Genomic DNA, 16,315 nt, shown 5'->3' with positions numbered 1-16,315 from the left:
GCTACTGCGCATGTGCGGAGCCTTGTTGGCGAGGCGGGAGCGCTCTCCGTGAGGGAAGCAGCAAAAAGCGGCGGCTGGCGGCTTTTTTGGGGGGGGGGGGGGTTGCGCTTGCCACCCTGCAGCCTGAGAAGGCTAGGATGGTGGCTAGCTTGGCTACAGGAATAATTATTAAAATAAAAATTATAAGAAGTATTAAAAGGGGAGGGAGGGAGATGTGCAGAGCCTGGAAAGGAGGAGGAGAAAGGGTGGGTTTGAGTCCAGCGTTTGACGGAAGGCGGATCACAAAACACAGGACAGGAAGATAATGAGGATATTTGGGGGGGGGGAGGGCGAGGGGGGAGAGCAAAAATAATAGAGGTAGATATTTATAACTAAGATCTTAAATTTTTACACACGTCTTAGGAAAAAAAAGGTCTAAGTAAATAATAGGAGCTGCAGAAAAGAAGAGAAGCAGCTACGTATGGTGCCAATAGGAGCATCATCATCATCAAGGAAGCCACAACCCTGAGTCTTCAAGAGCTGAGCAGGTCTGTTGAGGAGGGAATACATATTTGGGAAATCACGCCTACATAGGGTTGCCAAATGATGGAGGCGACTTGATGGCAGCCGGTAAGAGCAGCAGCAGCAGCAGCAAAATAAGGAGCAGGCGAAGGCTGTTTTCTTAGACCACAGGTCCTAGAGTACTTGAAGTATTCTGGAAGTTTTGGTTTAAGGAAAAGCTCTTTTCTCTGTCTTTGAGTAACAGGAGCCATCCTGATCCTAGTATGGCTGGACAGCTCAGGTATTTGACTGCAGAGCCAGAGGCTGGGAGTTCAGTTCTCCACTGTGCCTCCCAGGAGAAGAGCCAGCCTGTGTGGCCTTGGGCAGGCTGCACAGTCCCGGAGTGCCCCCAGATGAAGGGATTGGTAAACCACGCCTGAGTATTCTCTGCCTGGAAGACCCTGAAAAGAGTCGCCATTGACTTGATGTCACATGATTAGTAGTAAGTGTGGTTAAAATGCAGAAAGAAGGGAGTGTGAATAAAAGGGCTGTTCTCACAAATGGAGAGATATTCAGGGTGCTCTATGTTGAGGTGGACAGCAGCCCATGTAGGGGCATTAAAACTAGAAGGGACAGTGAAGAGTTCTAGGGTGATTGCTATAGAAGTAGGGCCTTTTTTTGTGGTGGCTTCAACCCTATGGCATCAACTGCTGGTAGAACTGCACCTGGACCCCTCCCTCCCATCCTTTAAAAGATCTTTTTTGGTAACCCTTTTTGGTAACCTTTACCTTACCTTACCAAAAAAGCCTTTTTGGGTAACCCTGTGTGATCTGTTCCTTGCTGCTTTATATGTTTATATTCCCTCATTTTAAAATTCATATTTCCACCACTTGATGTGTTGATTGTTACTTTGTGTTTCATTTAAATTTGAATCTATTGTTTTAGCGGATCGTAAACCATCCAAAGTAGTGGATCTGCACTAGTGGGGGTGGTACACAAGTTTCATAAATAAATTACACAGTAGTGCCTCGCTTAACGATTACCTTGTTAAATGATGAATCTGCTTGACGATGAGGTTTTTGCGATCGCAAAATGATGTTTTAATGGGTAAAATTCGCTTAACGATGATCGATTTTTCACTTAACAATGGTTTTGAAACAGCTGATTGGTGGCTCTCAAAATGGCCACCCACTGTGCAAAATGGCTCCCCGCTGTTTTTAGGATGGATTTTTTGCAAGAGAGGCACCGGAAAATGGCCGCCCTATGGAGGATCTTCACTGGACAATTAGGTATTTAGCCCATTGGAACTCATTGAGCGGTTTTCAATGCGTTTCAATGGTTTTTTTTTCCCCGCTTGATGATGTATTATTTATTCAGGGGGCTAGAATTCTAGTGGTAATCATCTAAGGGTTGTGTAACTCACCATAGTTGTTTGTGTCTTATTGATGAGGTATCAGGATGCATCTTTACTATGTAGTCAAGTGTGTGACCAGGCAGGTGACTAAGACACACTTTGTAAATTTGCCACAGCAATTAACTTAAACCTGATGCAAACACCAATAGAATTCCAGCCAACAACATTAGAACATTCTATCCTTCCTTCAAAGACATCAAGGGTGACACATTGTTCTTCCCAGCCCTCATCCTCATCCCAAAGGTGTGAGGCACACTAGTTTTAGAGAGAGCAGTTAATCCAAAATTGCTCAGTGACTAATACCCTGAATGGGAACTCAACAGATTTTTTTTTTGTGTGGCAGTCCAAGCTTTATACTGCCTTGGCTCCTAACAATTGTGCTATCCTAATCTGTAATGAAGGTAATTCTGTATCCAGAGCAGCAAGTAAGAAGTGCACATTTTTTACATGAGAAAACAAACAATTGGGAAAGGCCTCTCTCTGGTTCAATGTATGTATCTCGCACAGACTAACAGACCTGTCAGTTTTGTGTAAGGGTGTCATCAGTATGCATAGAGATTCCACTCTAAATCACTGTGTGAGAGAGGAACTAGGTGACCTGATGGTGACCTGCATTTCTGCTTGAAATAATGGTTGAATTTTGACCTTCACATAATTGCATCATGAGAGAGAGATACAGCCATAAGGCAAGTTTGGTAACAATGAATGGGAATGGGACTTGCATACTCTCCTTGAAATGCTTCCTAGCTCATCCTTTGTGCAACCATCCATCTGAAAAGCACTAGAATTCTGATTATATCATTGTGTCATCCCATTAGAAAACATTATGGTGATGCAAATTTCTAATGTTATTCTTTGGAACAAAGTCGCAGTTGCCTTCAACTGACCAGAACACAGACAGAATTCTAGCTCCTGTCTTCTGGAGATGCCAGCCACAGAGACTGGCAAAACATTAGGAAGAAAAACCTCCAGAACATGGATAACAGCCTGAAAAACCCACAGCAACCATTGGATCCCAGCTATTGCCTTCAACTTTCTTGCAGAGAACAACCTACGAAGAACACTCTAGCAAGAGTGGCTATGGAGCTGCACAGATCTTAAAATCTTGTTGTTATTCTTAATGTGCATTTTTCCTCATGCCTCTCAACTCTCAAGACAAGGATGCAGTTTTGTAAAGTGCACTTCTGTCTCTCAAAATATCATGGATGATCAATCCTTTCAGAAGTGTGCTAGTTCATAAATAATTACAGCAGCCTGAGAAAATACATCTGAAATCATTAAATTGTGAATAGGAACATTCTGACGTTTTATGTATTGTTGTTATGATTTAATGAGAGACAGTGTGGTGTTGTGGATATAGTAACATGATGACTTAGGCGACTTGGATTCAGATCCTTGCTTTGCAGAGGAAACTCATGAGTGGCAAGAGTGCTTAAATATCTCACATAGGCTCACCATAAGTTGGATGCAAATTAGTCATCATTATTTAATAATCAATCAATGTCTGAAATCCTGCTGTACTTGGCACCATGTAAATGTATGCCTATGGAAGTTTGATGGAGTCTGTTGTGCCTAATTGTGCAGCTAGTTGAACAGCTGCTTGCTGGACATGACCTCTGCCTTGTCATGAATTTTGCAATGACTTGCACAGTGTTGAGTTATGCAGGTGTAGCTATGCAACAGGATTCTGGCCACTCTAATTAGATCATTATAAATCACTGAACATCTAGACCAGTGGTTCCAAACCTTGGGCCCTCAGATGTTCTAGCCATGATAGCTAGTTTAGTGAAGGCTTCTGGAAGTTTTAGTCCAAGAACATCTGGGCATCCAAGGTTGGGAACTACTGGTCTAGACTCTTTCATTTAAAAATGTAGCATGCTATTTACATAGATAATCAGTACTTTTAGAAACTAGTAGAGTAATGTTTGCTCTCCATGTTACTTGGGTGATTTATGAAGAACCTTGGAGAGCTGTCAGCATATTATACTATGCTGTGCAAATGGTAGATATTTCATGTGGTGGAGCAATGACCTTTCTGCTTTAGTTCTATCAGTAGAGAGAAAGCATGCCTTTGCTGAAGTATCTTCTATAAAAATGAAGTTTTATTTCACTTGGTTGAAATAAAAGTCTTCTAACCACATTTACAATTGACTGTATTTGTATAAAGTGCTTCACAATACTCAAACTTGCTTCAAAATCTGAATTACAGTACAGTAATACATTTATTAAGCCAACCCAAAAGGCACAGAAATGGATGCAAGCTTTTGACCTCTCCAGCTCTTTTCACCAGGTAGGGTGTGGTGGTGGTGAAGAAGAAGAAGAAGAAGAAGAAGAAGAAGAAGAAGAAGAAGAAGAAGAAGAAGAAGAAGAAGAAGAAGAAGAAGAAGAAGAAGAAGAAGAAGAAGAAGAAGAAGAAGAAGAAGGGGGGCAAGGGGAGAAAATAAATAGCTGGTGTGATGTTGGAGTCATGTTGACTTCATGGTATATTAATAGAATGAGAGGGAAACCGTCTGCAGATATTCATATCATTCCCTAGAAAATTATATAGTGGTTGGTTTTGTCTAGCATAACACCTAAGAATGTGGACTCAATAATAGCAGAAAACTTTGATCCTCTGGCTGAATACAGAAGATCCAGCTGTAAAATCTGAACCATCTCCATCTTAGATGAAAACAGAGAGAGCTAGGTAGTCTTTATGTTAGCAGGACTGGAGATGATTATAGAAGCTGAACTAGGTACAAAAAAAGTAAACAGAAATAAACTGGGTTCCTTTTCCTAACAGTTATATGATGTTTAAAGGCAACCATCATCTTTATGATGACTACGGTATGGAGGATGCTGAGAAGGGCCCATTGACTACAATTTAAATTGGTATAAGCCAGTACTTTGTACATTGTAGGGTACAATGTACAAAAGGTACAATTATTATTTCCATTTTGTTGCTGAGGAGACAGGGGGGTCAGGAAGGTCCTTTTTTTTTAACGTCAACTGCTGAGGCTCCAATACTTTGGCTATCTCATGAGAAGAGAAAACTTCCTGGAAAAGCCCCTGATGTTGGGAAAGAGTGAAGACAAGAGGAGAAGGGGACGACAGAGGACAAGATGGCTGGACAGTGTCACCGAAGCTACCAACATGAATTTGAGCAAACTCCGGGGGGCAGTAGAAGACAGGAGGGCCTGGCATTCTCTGGTCCATGGGGTCACAAAGAGTCAGACAGGACTTAATGAGTAAACAACAACAAAAAGTAGGTCCATATCAGAAGCGATCTTTTAGCCGCTCACCAGCTAACTGGTGGAGGAATTCAGTTCTGGAAGAACTGAAACTGCCAGGATTTCCAGTGACATGTAGCATTTTTATGGTGGATAGTTAGCCCACTGGTTCTTAACCTTGGGTTACTCAGGAGCTTTGGAGTGCAACTCCCAGAAGCCTTCACCACCAGCTGTACTGACTGGGGTTTCTGGGAGTTGCAGTTCAAAAGCATCCGAGTAACAAAGGTTAAGAACCACTGAGTTAGCCTATAGAAAAAAAAATCCTAATTATTGACCATGTATATATAAAAGCATCCTGGTTGTGGACCCTTGTTACATGCAAACTCTGTAGGATGTTCAGAAAGACGTTTTCCTGGTATATAGGTATAATAATGAAAGAGACAAAATATACCAACTTTTGGTGTTTTCTTTTTTTTCATTTAAAGAAAAACTAATTGTGTAACTTAATTTCATTATAACAAACTTCTGATGCTTGAATATTGGCTATGAAATTGTAGGCTGATTATAATATAGCCAAGAAGAAGACGGTGATGACAGCTTGCAGCCAAGAACTGCTTTATTTTTGTACTAGTGCCAGTCTAGCATAAGAATCTCCTGAAATGGAGACTGTCAAGAAAAAGAGAAAAAAGGAGTGACTAAGTGTTCATATCAGTTGCTAATCTGAGAAACAGCTGGTATCTGTGGTATTAGCTTTCAAAAATATGTGTAATATGTTGAAATAAGCCAAAAGCCACATTTTAAAAGCTGCACATTGTTTAAAATATATTTCACATTGCTTTCCCACTCATAAGCCCCACTTTCATATTGGTATTTGAACTACAAAGATTTAGTATGAGCTACACTGCACACACGGAATCTGGACATCTGCAATCTTGTCCCGTTAGTCTTAATGTGGGTAAAAGTGTGTAAAGTGGTTACTCAAATGCTAGTATGAACAGAGATCTCCACTGGGGATATTCAAGTATCCAGCGTGATCAATGTGTGCAGCATATTATCTTTATTATCAGCATTACTTACATATACTGTATACCCTACCTTCTCCCTACTAAGTATTGCCCAAGGCAACTTAAGATCATAAAATATAACAGAAACAACATTTTAAAAAAACAGATTCAGCCATAAAATCAAATAGAAAGAAATAAGACTGTAAAAACCAATACAATCAATCAATTTATAGACAGTTACAGTACTTTCAGTAAAAGAAACACTCTCATGGGCTCACTTGAAAAGATGCATCTTCACACCTTTTCTGAAAGCAGAAACGTTTTGCAACTCTGAGGGGAGTGAAACCCCTAGTCTTCGATCCGTGCACCCCGAAGCTCTTCCTGCTTTGCCGGTCAAGTAGAACTCTGCAGCTGTAGATCTTTCACAGAGGCCTCTCCAGAACATCTTCATATCTATACTGCTTCATAAAAAGACATGCAGTCCCTTAGACAGCCAGGTTCCAAGCTGTTTAGCACTTTGAAAGTTAAACAAGCACCTTGAATTGGGTGGCATTCAGTGCAGGTTTTTCAGTATTGAGGTCAAATGCTTTCGAATTGTACCAACTGAAGATGCTGTTTAAGGATAGCTCACATAGAGCTTGTGTAGTCGCCAATGTGCAATACTGTATACGATATAGGTGACTATGGAGCCAAAGAGAATATAGGTTACTATAGGTCACCTATATTCTCTTTGGCTCCATAAGCCAAAGATATAGGTGACTATTGGACTCCAAAGAGAACACCGTGAAGTAATGTTGTTCTTTCAGAATCAATGCAATATAATTCTCTCTGTCTCATACTGGTTATATTTCTGGCTGCCTCATCTGAAGTTCCTGATAGGTGTCCTGAAGGGCAATCCAAGTACAACACCTTACGGTAGTCTGTTTAGGAGCATACAAGGGCATGATTCACTGTGGCCCAATTATCCCTGCTTAGTAGCAGTGGCATGGAACTGATACTTAGTAGCTGGAACTGGTGAGAGGTACTCTTGAGCTACTGTGGCCACCTAAGTATCCTGTGATGGTGCTGGATCAAGAAGTACCTCCAAGATACATATATATTTGTTCAAGGGAGAACACTCCTATTTAAAACACTCTGTATACCCAGTATTCACACACAAAGGCCACTTGCCCAAAGAACCTCCATCATTTGGGGATTCAATTTTGGTGTATTGGCTCTTGTCCAGCCTTTGATCTTGACCTATTTAAGCATCTGCACTCTCCCCTGATTCAGACAACAAGGAGAAACACACCGTAGTGTCCTCTGCATACTGAAGGTACCCCACCCTGAACCCTGAAAGAGATCACCCAGATAATTCATACGTAAGTTAAAAAGTATAGAAGATAGGATAGATCTACAACATGAATGCATGACATCAAGCTAAGAATAAGTACTAAATATCCCAGCAGGCAGTTTCAAGATTCAGAGATTCATGAGAGACAAAGTGTAGTTTTTCAAGCAGCGATATGTAATTGGAAAAGCTTTTGAAGTATCTGACGAGGTGAATCAATGTCACAGAAAGTGACTGTCAAAACTTAGAATGGCCATTATGGCTTGTGATGTGCTTTGACATATTTAAATATGAAATAATGGGCAGCATCCAGCAGTGCCTTGGGAGAATTGAAATTAGCTGCAGTGCTCATACCCAGGCCCAACAACTCTTTCCTGACAATCTCTTGATGCCAAGAGAGCAGGGGAATCTATAGTCTGCTATACTATGATATTCATTTGCATTACTTTGAATGCCTCTCAATGTTATTAAGTATGCTTTTATTGTTTCAAATTAAATTTTGAATGCCAATTTATTAGCTATTTATTTGCACTTCAAGCAAAGCCCCGAACATTGTCACAAGACACATACAATTTGTTAGGCTATATGGGGAAAGTGGCTTTTTACTCTTATAATTAGCAAAATAAAATACATATGCTATGTATATGCATTTGCATAAATCAAAAGAGTTTTCATTGCTTTCCTTGGCTTAGAGATAAACCATCATGACCATGTACTCAAAGGTTAATATTACAAGGAGCTGCACATTAACAATTTGAAGTGGAAGGTTCTTAATTGGTAGGCAAGAGAAGTTCACATTTAATATTTTAACCTCACTGGGAGGAAAAGTAATAATAGCCTCTGTCACTGAGAAATATTCTTAAGGGCCAGTGCAAGGTGTACAGAACACTTAGAGGTAGCAATTAAACTTGTAATACAGGGAGCAAAACAATTATGTTCTACATATCTTTCCTCAAATTATTGTATTAAGGAGACACTGTGTGGAAATAGAGGTTATCAGCAAGAAATGCATCTATCCATTTCAATGAGTCACGTTTCTCCTAATCATATCCATTCTAGCAGTATGGAGATCCATATTTAGCAGCTTTAGACGCATTAGAGGATGTGAACCTGCAGATTACAGCCCATTTGGGTACACTTAGACTGACAGTCACAGGGAGCGTCTGCTCCTAGTTCCCTTTCATAGCAAATGAGAAAAAATAGCTAGCAAAAATCCCTAGCATCCGGTAAAATAGTAACTTCAGATCTTCTGAGGGGGAAAATACCATACTTTAGAAAAAATGTCAATTTTTAGGATCTCTCTTATTCATTGGGGTCCCTGTGCAGATTCTCAGGTTCAAGCAGGTCACTAGAGTTTTGGGAATGTTAAACATTCAGCTCATAATGAGAGATGGGCATCCACTGGGGTCAATAGTGGAGGAGGTCTCATGGGCTCAAAGCAGGTATCCAGCAAAAGCTGTAGATCCTGAAATATTTAGAAATATAACCATGTACATTAGTATTCAGCAATTATATGAAGATAGTCAATGCATTTCATATGTATAGCAAAGCCCAGAATTTAGTGCTCCTCAATAAATCATGGGAAGACAGCCATTGTCTGAAATATGTAACGGCACAAACTTTCCCTACTTTTGGCAAAGGTACCATAAAGCAATAAAACAAAACTCAGGCTTCTTCCTGAAGGAATTTCAAAGGAATATCAATTAGAAAGGAATTTCAAAGGAACATCCTGAGAAAGGAATTTCAAAAGAACTTCCTGGGGAAAAAAAGTTAAAAGGAATACCAATTTAAATTACTCATTTTATGGCCCTTTGTGTGTTTCCTATATAGTTATGTATTATTTTTGGTTCTACAGATTGTCTCAACACATTGCTTTTGAGTATATGGCTATCTCTGCAGGCCTGTATGAATAAACACTTTCCTAAACCCTCAATACGCCTCATTACAAATTCTCATGGGAAAAGGTATCCACCCAACCAAGTATCATTCCTAGCATTGGTGAGGTTACTTCTGTCCTTTCCTTTTTCCTCCTAGGAGCACAATTCCCTTGTCTTTTCCAGGAACAGAACAGACACTTACTGCACTACGAAAAGAGAGAGCAATACACAGATCTGCATATTCTAATATAGGTGCATACATGTGGATTTCAAAACAGCGACTGTAATGTCGCTGTTTTGAAATAAACACAATCTTTCTATAAAGTGGAGTTTGCAAATTGTCTGCCCCTTCAGTCTGCTGTGAAGTTTCTGGCAGTCAATAGGCAATCTTGGCCCCTTTTCTTTATTGCCCAGTATTTTCTTGCCAGCAATAAAAGAGTTCTTTTAAAAAAAATTCAGAATGCATGCACTTATGTCTCATCAGAATAGAAAATAAACTCTTTTATTAGACACAGCCATTGCCAGTGGTGGTGTTCCCACTGTGCCAGCAGAGCTTTGCAAGAGGAGACTGGCATAGTTATTTATATTTCACAGCTGACCAGACCTGTGCAGCCACTAACTATAGGAGAGATTCTTCAGTAAGTTATGTAACCATGTTTAGAGACCTATCTTCATGCACTATCCCTAACTAGGTTTCTTAATTTGAAAAACGGTGTGGTTCCTCCTGCCCTTTGCCTAGCTACCACTTTCTAGAACAGTTACCAGGTATTCTTAGATTCCTGACTATGGCACCACACTGCCAGTAAATGGAGAGGAATGCTAGCAAACTGAACTTTATCCTGCTGAATTTGGCCCTGATGATTTTAGAAGCTGCTACAGCATTAATATTAATGTTAGATTGGTCTCTTCCAAGCTCAGGTGTAAAGTCTGCTTTTTGACCAGAGCTTTAAACCAAATTCTGAGCTGCAGACTTCAGCCTTCCCAATCTTTTGAGCTTGAACATCCATCCATGAGCCTGAACCAGCAAAGCAAATGGTGAGGAATGATGGGAGCTGCAGTCCAGTGTTTTCCCTTTTCCCATCCCTGCATTAAACTATAAGTCTGGACTATCGTGGGTTAATCAGAAATGTGAGAATCCCCCCACTGTGCTATTGATCTTTCCTTTCCCTAAATGCCTGGAATGAATGAGGAGCAGAAAAGGTTTCTGGAGACCATGCAGTATTGAATATCTTTCTGCAGAGCTAGCCAAAGTCTGGAAATTAAATAGTCTACATTTATTTCTGAGAAATTGTATTTTGAATAGTGCATAATGTGGCTGCCAGAATTCTAGCTGGTACAGTCAGATGGGATCATATTGCACTGATTCTTTAAAAAAATAGATTGCTATTTCCTTCAAGGCCTGAACAGCTCTTTTTTTGGGGGGGAGGGGGTGCCTCCAATACTTGAAGGAACATTTTTGTCTCTTAATTTGTTTGTTTTACTTTTAATCTCAGTCTATTTATCCAGAAGCTGTCTGGGTGACATACGAAACCTTAATAATATAAAATAGGAACCATAAAGAGTAAACTGCATAAGCACATAAAAAGACAAACATTCGATGAAACTAAGAGCAGATATCAAAAGACTGCAGCATACAGAACCCAAGTAAAAGGAGCAAAGTAACAAACCAGAATGTTCTAAAAGCAGTAAGAATGTTTTTTTAAATGCCTTGGATAATTAAAAAAAATCTTCACTCAGCTCAGAGAAGCCTATAAAATGGCAAGGCCATCACTTGGAATCTCCCACCTCCCCTTCTTAGACAGGAATATTTGGACCAGGACTTCTGATGGAAGCTTTAGACAGGCAGATAATATCTTTGAACTCTAATGCTGTTTTCATTTCAGTGCCTAATTAAAACATCCTTGCTGGTTGCTCTGCCATTTTTATGGTTTTGAGATGCTTTTTTCTGTTGTTATTTGATTTTATTAAACTAAAAAATACAAAAAAAGCAACAACCCATAACTATTTTAAAAAGGGGTTTGTCTTGCTGTGACATTATAATTCAGTAAATAAACTCCACTCTTCTCTTCCCTTGGAAGTCAAATTCTGTTTGAATTTCCATTAAGAAGGATCGGAAACCAGGTGTCCACACAGATTGCTTTTTCTGGTTTAACTTGGCATTTGTAATAAAACAATGGAAATTTTTTAATTTTGTAACTGGATCTTTCCACAACTAGCTTGGAGCCTGATTTCTCATGTCACACCATCTGTTGGCATTATTTTCCACCCTTCCATTTTCACTGTTTTCTTAATGTTAATATTTTATTTATTAGATTTTAAAAGAAACAGTTACTCAGAATTGTTCACCACATATCAGTGTATTGTGGAAACAAACACTTGAGTAGGGTAATTCAGAGACTGGGTAACCATGAACCCTCATAAAAATGAACCAGTTTGTGGTTCATTTTTGCAGTTCATGCCTGGGGAGGGGGCTACATGCCGACTCTGCATCGGGCCCATGCTCAGAGGCAGTGGCATGCTTCTGGCAAGGAAGCTGGGGCACCTGCCTCTATCAGCTGGGTGGGCTGATCTCCTCAGCCCTGTGAAACTATGGAGATTCTATAAAATACCATCATTTTGTAATAGGCTGTATATTTTTAATTGTATTTTCGTGTTATACTAATATATATGATAATAATATTTGAATATATCTGCTGGTCAGTGACGCTAGTAAAGATCAATTAATCAGTCAATCAGTCAATCAATCAGCTGGGTGGGAGTTGCATTCTCAGAAGCAGTTTCTGGTTGCTGGCAGGAAAGCCAGGCCTGCTGCCTCTGAATAGGGCATCCGTGGCAGCGGCAGGAGCAGGAGGGTGGAGGTAACAGGAGCAGTGGGAAGGGGGCATCCTCTTTTGCCAAATTAAATGAAACGTCAAAGGGGAGAAAGTTCAAGGTTTCATTTTGCTTGAGCAAAATGGGATTCCAAACTGGGTCGTGAAATGAACCATGAACCACCTGGTTCATTGGGTTTTTTCGTTCGTGGTTCATCTTGTGCCCATCTCTAGTTGTGTCTAGTATAGTTGTGTGCACAACGTCTTGCACAGCTGTACAATAATGCAACTGCACCACTTGGGACTTTAGTTCTACAAGTTCAATTTAGTCTTCATTATTAATTCAATTTACAAGGTAAGCTTAATGCATCTATACTGAGAAATATTCCTGTGTTTAATCAAGATTTAATGCTTTTACACCTTATGCTTAGTATACGGGGAACTTGACACAGAGACTAGTTCTTTTTGGAAACAAAAGAAATATGGTGGTTAATGTGTGTCCTTCCATGGAAGAACATCAATCTTTCACGAATCAAATGTTTTCTGGTATTTTTTCATGTGTTATATGGCACAGAGTGGTCTGTGTGTAATTGCGATGTTCCATTGACATTTGACAATGCCTATTTACATATCAATAAGTTGCTAGATGTTCAAGTTCTACTCCAGTCAGTCAGTCGAAAATAGTTTACGGTACCCTTCAGCTCCCAATTGCTAGACCTTTTCCCTAAGGAAGGAGATTATTAATTCCACTGAATAAGTTCTGGACCTCTGAGCTGAACTTGGATAGCAAATCAATATTCCAAAGCACCCTTTGAGACTAAGTCTGTGCTCTGATGGCATATGATGCAGCAACTTTGTTCAAGCTAAGCAGGTCTGATCATTGGCAAACCTCACACACACTAATTGGGCTTTGCCTTTCAAAGCTTGTGAAATTTATGAGCACAAAAGAAGGAGGACGGTATGAGGAAGCTATTGTCTCTCTGCTTACCAGCATCCTTTCCCTGGCAATATGTTGAAGTGGATTTTTTGCACCTATTCATCACAGTTTTGAGTCTTTACCAACACTGACCTGTGTGTGTTTACTGAAAAGAGTAAAGCTCCTTGAATATATTTTTGTATTTTTATTTTTTAGTATTTTGATGCCAACCAAGTTTCTCTTTCCTGTGCAGGATACATCATTGTATTTTCATATGCTTTGACAGAAATCTTTTGTTTGTGTGTGTGTGTATTTAAAAGTGGCACTTTCAAGTGGTGGAAGACGTCTGTCATACCACATGCTTTTGCTCACCTCTGCATCTTGGGTTTAGCAGTGTAGTTTTTAAAATGAGTGGTCTCTGGAGGATGAACACCAATTTATTTTGCAAGTCTGATTGCTGAGGCACATGTCTCTGGGAAAATCTACCACTGGAAGGAAAATGTGTTAATTGAAGGGAATATGCATTTCCTGTAGTTTGACAGTCAGGTAATTGTCACTTTGTTCAAAGAGCTTTCTTTTAGGAATGCAGCCTTCTTGTTCTTAAAAGAAAGAAACATTGAGCCTGGAGCATTGCATTATCTGGACTCAGATAACTTCACTGTTCCACATCATTATCTTCTAATATAATATGGGAGACAGTCACAGAGCTAAAACTAAGGAGTACTGGGGCTGGTTCAAAGGTCATAAAGGGATCTTCTTGGTAATTCAGTGTATTCTAGGAGAGTCAGCCTCTGAGTGTACGTCTCTTTCTTCCATAGTAACAATCATTGTAATAATACATAATGCATGTCATCTTGAACTCAGTAATGAAAGAAAGGTGGGATATAAATGCAAGAATATTTTGTTTGCTAGTGTATGCCAGCCAGTCCTTTGCAAAAATGAAGTAGTTTGCTTCTTTTCAATATAGATATTTCCAAATAGAACCTCTGCCCAGAAAAAAACAACAGAAAACAATTGATGTATTTTCTTCTTAGCAACAGTGACGTAGAAATATTTCTGCAAGACTTGATTTCTTAAATATCACTTCTTCAGGCCTCTGAGCCAGCCTTAAGACAAATGTGCTCAAAATAAAAATGTGTTCCAGACAGTATCTATTAAACTAAAAATCTGTGAAACTAAGACGGCTCATATGTTAACTTCACTTCTCTGTCACTTTACTTTATTGAACCATTCCCTCTGAACAAAAGATATATGAAGATAAAACAACTGAGTGCTCTGAGGCCTAAATGCTTACCAAGGTGGCAAACATGTGTCTATGGCACCTATGCTGTATGTGCTGCATTAGATGCCAGACATAGGCCTGTGTGATTAGTTGACCCTATATATATATATGAAAGGGAAAGCTATGCTGGGACCCTCAAAGAAACTAAGATTTGCTTGTAATAATAAGCTTCACAATTTATGTGTATTCAAGCTCTCTATAGCAGAATCAACACATTTTGCACCAGATGTGGTTTTATCTGAATGCAAAAAAAGAAAAAGGAAAAAAAGCTGGAGAAAGAGATTTCTGTGATGCCTTCCTAACTCAAATCCTCAAGAATTCAGCTTATGGAAATGTTTTATTAAACATATTAATTCCAGATAATACCATGTGTTGATTCTGGGGAAGAGCCAGATGACTAACATTGGGACAGCACTAATGGAAAGCTTTGTGATGTGCTGAACATATGCTTCTCTACAAGCAGCATAACACTGCTTAAACAGAGATGTGAAAACCTATTTTTCTTCTTTGTGTATAAATGATGCAGTGCACACTATGCTACTGTTTTGATCAGCACTTTGATAGAGGACAGTTCAGCAGGTGAAGCTTTATACTGTTAAATGGGTACAGTGATGGGGAGAATGTCATTTCGTGGGACTGCCCCATACTTTCTCAATACATGGTAGAGAAATGGTAATCCTCCTATGGAGGACAACATCTCTTTGTCAGTTTTGAGAGCTCTTGAAAGTTGCAGTGGTCAAAAGAGCATTAATTTGGCAACTTAATCCCTCAGTTTCTTGTAACTTGATCAAGAATAATGAGAACAAAGAGAGGATCCTTATTGAGAAGCTTGAGACTTAAAGAGCTTCTGTCATACTAGTTAGAATCAACATTAAAACACATTTAGTGTGCCAATGGGATGGCCATCCTTCAACACCTTGTCCAGTGTGCACTGTTCTTCAAAATGAATTGCCATCTTCAGAAGCAAAACAACACTCATTCCTGTCTGCTTTCCAGTTATACTTTCCCTCCTGAGCTGTGGTGATGGAAGTGAAATTAGCACATGCTGCCTCTACACTAGGGCTAAATGAATAAAAAACTCACATCTGCACACTTTTGAATGGTTTCTGTCTCTCTGCAAAGGCAGTAATCATAGATTTGTGATGACAACCACCTGTCTTGAGGGGAAGTGTTACTAGTTATAGATTTGCATGTTTAGCCAAGGTGTTTACTTGCCTGCTTTTCTTTGCATCACAAAATCTAATTCAAGTGATGGTTTGGCTGAGAGATGAGTAGTAGCAGTCTCAATGTATGATGGATCTCAGTGGCACGTCTGCAGCATACAAGAGACTAAAGTACGCTGGGTGTGAAGTGAATGGAGTGATACCTTTAAAGTGCGTCCCTGACACATTCTCTTTTGCTTTTATCCACACAAAGCCACAAGGCTCAAAGTGATGCCAGCAAGCCCTCTTTGGCTAGTAATGTTAAAAAGAAAGAAAAACCCCTGAACACCCAATGTCTTATTTAAGCTCCAGACAGACTATCTCAACACAGTGAGATATCCTGTTGGGGATTCTTCAGCCCTTGCAAGAGACTTCATCTCCAGTGTGAGACTGAGACAACAAGCCCTCCTTTTCAAAGATCACTACTATCTCCCACCCTTTGTGAAGCTAAACACACATACAACATGCAGAAAAGGAACGGCTGGTTGCTCACAAAGGCACAAATTTATTTATTTTTATTTAGTTAGTTATTGGATTTCTATCCCTCCCATCTAGACCAAAGGTCTACAACCCATTCCATGCTACTCCGTTCTAACTAGGCAGTGGTTATTTCTGTTTTAGATTTTGCAACTATGTCTGAAAAATCAGTCTTGCACATATACACATTATTTCAGAGACTGGCTATTTCCAGAGCACAGAGTGCTGTCCTCTGAAGATGCCAGCCACAGACACTGGTGAAACGTTAGGAAGAACAACCTTCAGAACACGGCCAAAGAGCCTGAAAAACCCAC

The 16,315-nt window shown here is 39.7% G+C and overlaps 1 long non-coding RNA gene across 1 annotated transcript; it reads left to right on the top strand.

The window, feature by feature from the left end:
* Positions 1–48: 48 nt before the first annotated feature.
* On the top strand, positions 49–14,286 carry LOC144588540 (uncharacterized). The gene is made up of 2 exons (XR_013544147.1): positions 49–1,769; positions 2,761–14,286. It is a non-coding gene; the product is annotated as an uncharacterized LOC144588540 (long non-coding RNA).
* The last annotated feature ends 2,029 nt before the right edge of the window (positions 14,287–16,315 follow it).

The sequence above is a fragment of the Pogona vitticeps genome, chromosome 4, assembly GCF_051106095.1.
Source record: "Pogona vitticeps strain Pit_001003342236 chromosome 4, PviZW2.1, whole genome shotgun sequence".
Taxonomy (NCBI): Eukaryota; Metazoa; Chordata; class Lepidosauria; order Squamata; family Agamidae; genus Pogona; species Pogona vitticeps.
This window is presented reverse-complemented; position numbering and strand designations above follow the sequence as displayed.